We start from the raw sequence: 5,971 nt of genomic DNA, 5'->3' as shown, positions 1-5,971 counted from the left end.
CTCCTGGAAGTGCAAATTCAAGAACCAAGCTTTGCACTTGTGTAATTTTTTTGTTGTCTTTGTTTTTATTATTAAAATAAACTGATTTCCTTTTTTGTTGTTCTGTGTATTGAATACATCATTTAAACATTCATAGTGTAGTTTGGAAAAAGTATGTGAATCCCTAGGCTGAACTTATTGAATGACTTCAAGGCTAAATGGAGTCTGGAGTTAGCAAAGCTGAAATCCAGTCAATGAAATGAGATAGGAGGTGTGAGTTACAGCTACCTATAAATATAAATAATATCAGGGTGGCTGTAAGCCAATTGAAGTTCAGTAGAAGTTGGTTGATGCAATAGGACAATGACCTTATACACTGAAATAAATCTACTACTGAATTGTTTCAAGAAACAAAATCTGCCTTTTGCATTGGTCCAGTCAGAGCCCAGACCTTAACCCTAAAGACATGCTGTGGAATGAAGTCGTGAGCCATTCTCACTTTTTTATAATTTAAACTTTCTATTAGGTTTTTAACAGGAATATAATAATCACAAAATTAATAAACAGACTTTGAAATAAACAAACAGGCAGACATTGACATCAATAGGTATAAGAAAGGCAGCTGTTTAGTCACAGTGAAATGCTGGACATTGGTACATGAACTCTATTGCTGCTATGCCCTACCACCAGTGTCTTCACATGTTTTGATTGTTCTCTCCAGAAAAATGTCTACTAAAGCTGTCCCATCCATCCATCCATCCATTTTCCAAACCGCTTATCCTACTGGGTAGCGGGGGTCCGGAGCCTATCCCGGAAGCAATGGGCACGAGGCAGGGAACAACCCAGGATGGGGGACCAGCCCATCGCAGGGCACACTCACACACCAGTCACTCACACACGCCTTCCTACAGGCAATTTAGCAAGTCCGATTAGCCTCAGCATTAGCCTCAGACTTGAACCCGGGTCCCAGAGCTGTGAGGCGACAGTGCTAACCACTGCACCAGCATGCCGCCCCTTGAATTATTTGATATAAAAAAAAATTGCCTTTTGCTTCACTGATATATTCCTCAGTGTTGGAAAGAATGCCATCCCGTGTATTTTCATCCAAGACATAAGACAGATCTTTTTCTCATATCATCCAGACTATTGTCATACCACAACTATTGTTTATCCAAGGACATGACTCATGCCACTTGGATGCTTTGCGGAGCATTGCTGGTAATTCCATGTAAATCCAGCGCTCTATTGCATTTTTAACTTGATATAAGACAACTTTCCCTTTTACACAGTGTGTAATATGTATTTCCAAAAGAGGCCTTGACCTTCCAAATTAAAGTTTTCCTTAATTCTGTCATAAGAAAGAAAATTGCTCTCTTCAAACAGATAATTTAATATTCTATTACCTGTTTTTTTTGCCACTGAGCCCAATATATTATTTATTTGCATATGTTTATTTTTGGATTGTCCCATATAGATGCATATTTTTGAGTATTATGAGAAATTTCACATTTTTGTGTACTTCTTGCCAGATTGAGTGTATTAGAATAGGATCCTTCATATTGTTTTCCTCTTTTGTCTGTGAAAGAGCTTTGAAAGGTTTAAAAGGAGAAGTAAATTCATCTTCAATCAGGATCCATTTGTTCAGTTTATAACAATTAATAAAGTAACCAGATGCTGTAGAATATCTTTCAATAATTACAACACCACTGGTATACTGTAGAGTTGGCTGGATCCCGATGCAGCACCAAAATGGCATTAGAATAGAGAAATAATTTATGCGCCCTGCCACCTCCAGTAATTTGTTTAATTCTTGGCTCCTCACTGAGGAATATGGTTAATGGGTCAAGGAAATTGTGAACAAGAGTGGACTGAGGCAACAGCCCAGGTAAGTTGATCTGGATATGTTAAAGAACTGGAATATTATCCAGTTAGTAAAAACTGCAGCCTTAGGGGATGAATACTGAACTTTTATCCATCTACAGAAATCATCACCAAACCCAAACCTTGACTATGTAGCAAATAAACAGCCCATTCCACCCTATCTAGCTTTTTGGGCGTCAGGTGTTATGGCTGATTTGGATTTGTTTTATTCATCTGTATTAGGTAAAATAGTCTTATGTTATTGGTTGCAGATCTGCTGTTTAATGTGTATTATCTTTCCTTTGGGTTTGCAAGTCTCCAAATATCTATTAAGCCTAATTATTCCATTATATTGAGTTGTGAAAGATCTTCCCGACCTAGTCAAACTTCATTTTTACAGCTTCCTCTTCCTTTCTAAAATGCATTTCCTGAATAAATGCAATATCTGTGTTATTATATTTAGGATAAGTGAAGACCACCTTCCATTTAACTGATGTGGTTCATGGTCCTGTTAATGAAACCACTACCCATTATTGTTGTGAGATGTTTACTTGCGTGGCTGTACCTAACTTAACAAAGCCTGGCAATGCCATATTCCTGCCAACATAAAGATAAAAATAAAAAACAAACCAGTGCCACAAAACAGAACACTTCCCAACAACGGCCAAGGGCAACAATAATTCAAAAAGCACTGTTAGCAAAACCAGCATAACAGAGTAGCAAGCCTCTCTAGCTTAATCTGATTCCAGTCCATATGTGTCACGATTCGCTGGTGAGCGGGTAACGCGCACGGGCAGGCTAGCGAGCAGGAAGCAGGCAAGGAGCCACAAGTCGGAGAAAACTGGGGATTTATTAACGGGCAGGACAAAAAGGAGCAAAACGCAGGCACTGACATCGACTAACATCAATGACGGACAAAGAACTAAGGCAAGACACTGAAATAGACAAGACTGAGCAAAAATAATCAGACACAGCTGGGCTAGATCGGGGAAGCACACGTGGATAATCAGGGGGCGTGGCACACACGAGGATCGTACGAGCCGGGCATGACAATATGAGTCCTTTAGATGGCCACCTGTCCTCTTCCACCAGCCGTCTGGTTGTGACAGTACCTCAAAGTCTCCATCCCCACCGTACCTTTCAAAATAAAACTCCTCTGTCCTTAATGCAAGTGTCATTCAGTCTCTCATCTAGCTCCATCTATTGCCCTACCACGTAGATCTTAGGTTGGCTGGGTGCACTAGTATGTGTTTCAAGTGGTGTTGCCACAGAGTTTTCATTATCGTTGAAACCCTACTCTGCAGGTCAGCACGTTCTTTGGCCAGATTCTTGTAGAAAGAAAGAATTCAATCTTCCCAGTGTATTCTTCTCTTTATCTTCATAGCTGTTGGTACTTTCTGCCGAGCTGTGTAACATAGCAACTTCACCAATATCATGCAGGGTGGCTGGTCACCATCAAGTCGCAGCCCCCAACTTCTGTGGATACTTTCAATTTTGTATTTGTCCCCCTGTAGCGCTAAAGCTAGCACAGTTAGCCTTCATAAAGTCTACAGTCTTCAGATGAGTGAGCCAGGCCTGGTTCCTAGCAAAGGTCAAACAGGTATTACGTTTGCCTTTGTGGCTAAGTAAAAGTATCAACTATGTCTGACAACCAGGTTTACGGAGAGTTAACAAAGCTTAACTGTTAATAAGACGAGTGCTTGGTGGCCAAGTTTCCACCCATGAGGATTGGCTGGGCATAGCCTGAAGGGGTAACATGGGTTTGGTCCTCTGTGGACCCACACCAGCAGAGGAAGCCGTGGGGATTGGGTGCAGTGTAGATCCAGTGGTAGTCGAAGGTAGGGGCCTCAACGGACCATTTGTCAACAACCAAAACTGACTCTTGGCACATGGATCACCTCTCTGGTGGGAAAGGAGGCTGAAGTAGTATTTGAGGTAGAGAGATATCAACTAGATATAGTCAGGCTCACCTCAACGCACAACTCGGGCTCTGGAAACAAACTTCTGGGGGAGGGCTGGAGACCTTTGAGAGGGAGCTGGAAGGCACCCCTTCTGGGGATTCCATTGTTCTGCTGGGAAACTTTAACACTCACATAGGTAACGACAGTGAACGGTAAACTCAAACGTATATTGAGGGTGTGCTGGGAGCGTCTGGCAGAGGCCCCTGTCCAGGAGATCTTTAACTCACACCTCTGGCATAACTTCCCTTCTCTCCCAAGGGACTCCTAAAGCAGCTGACAGATACAGACTTTGACAAATTTGTTGGTACCCTTACAGCTCATTGAAACAATGCTTCATTTCTCCTGAAAAGCGATTCATTTAAAAACAGTTGGCTGATGTATACCTTCATGCCTTTAGTATGTGAAAGCGTAAACTAATAAAATTGTGAAAAGAGATGATTTGTTTATTTTAAAAAGATATGCTAAAATAAAATGGACAGATTTGTTGGTACCCTATCTATCTTTGCATTATAGTCATGTTTAAAACTAAATGTTAATTTAGTATCACAAGTGACTTCAAGCTTTTCATAAGCTATTCAGCCTATTTAAAGGGTTAGACATGCTACTGTGTTGTTTGGTACCATTGTGTGCACCAAACTGAATATGGGACCTGAGAAAGCAAAGGAGAGTGCTACCTGAGGAGCTCAGAAAGAAGATTATAGAAGATTATTATATGTTAAAGGTAAAGGCTATAAGACCATCTCCAAGCAGCTTCATGTTCCTGTGACCTCAGTTGCCAAAATTATTAAAAAGCATAGGGTTCATGGGACTGTAGCCAACCTCCCAGGATGTGGATACATGAGGGTACTTTTGTCAGTTTTAAGTTAGTTCAGAGATAGATGTGGTTTTTTGTTTTTTTGTGGAAGGGGACCAACAAATTTGTCCATGTCTGTACCAGCAGACCAAGCGGAAAGTGGCTTTGGCAGTTGCTGAGGCAACTGGGGTGCGAGAGAATTTTGGTGAGACTATCGAGAAGGAATTCCTGTTGGCCTCGAACAGGTTCTGGCAAACTGTCAGGCAACTCCAGGGCAGAGCATGGCTTCACCCATGCTGTTTCTAGCAGGGATAGAGAACTGTTGACTCAAATGGGGATATTGTCAGGTGCCAGAAGGAATATTTTGAGGTTCTCCTGAACCCTACTGATATGCCTTCCTTGGAGGAAATAGGGCTGGAAGACTCAGAGGGGACTTGCCCATCTATAGAGCTAAGGTCATTGAAGTAGTCAAAAAACTCTGGGGGTGGATAAGATTTGCCCTCAGTTCTTGACAGCTCTTCAACATTGCGTGGATGTTGGGAACAGTGCCTCTGGATTGGCAGACTGGGGTGGTGGTCCCAATTTTTAAGAAAGGGGACAAGAGGATGTGTCCTAGCTTCAGGGGGATCATACTCCTCAGCCTCTCTGGGTCTATGCTGGGGTATTGGAGAGGAGGGCCCATCTCTTGGTCAAACCTTGGATTCAGGTGGAACAATGCAGATTCCATCCTGGCAATCTACATGTATTTTGTGGACTTGGAAAAGGCATACAATTATGTCTGGGGATCCTGAGGAGGGTGCTTCACAAGTACACCAACTTGGGGAGTAAAAGCTAATTTGGTTATTTTAAAGGTTTATTTGAAAGTTTTTTTTCTCTCTCTCACACCCAAGCAGATGAATTAATTAAGTTAATGTTCTGTTTTAACGTGTTTATGCTCCAGGTTTATTCACTAATTTATTGTTAAATAATTTTTAGGGTATAGTAATTTTATAATTAGTCTATTTATAGACAGGTTGAAACAACAAATGGTTATCCACATGTTAACTTAGAAGCTAGGAAGCAGAACATCCATAGTGGTATTCTCTGGCTAACACACAACTCAGGCTAAGTTAGAAGAGATAAGGAGATTAAACGCAGGGCTAAAGGGATGGTGTAGGAAAGAGAGCTTCAGGATTATGGGGCACTGGAGGACCTTCTGGAACAGGTCGGACATCGAATGGGCTGCACCTGAACCGGAGGGGAACCAGTATTGGGGAGGCATATGTCTCCGGAGGTGTATGAGTAGTCGAGGAGTATTTAAACTAGGGACTGGATGGGCAAGGAGGTTGGTTAAGAATATAGCAGGGGGGAGACGGAAAGTTCTAAATAATGATGAAAC

The sequence above is a fragment of the Brienomyrus brachyistius genome, chromosome 14 (assembly GCF_023856365.1).
Source record: "Brienomyrus brachyistius isolate T26 chromosome 14, BBRACH_0.4, whole genome shotgun sequence".
Classification (NCBI taxonomy): Eukaryota; Metazoa; Chordata; class Actinopteri; order Osteoglossiformes; family Mormyridae; genus Brienomyrus; species Brienomyrus brachyistius.
The sequence above is the reverse complement of the archived record's forward strand: the minus strand, read 5'-3'. Positions refer to the sequence as shown.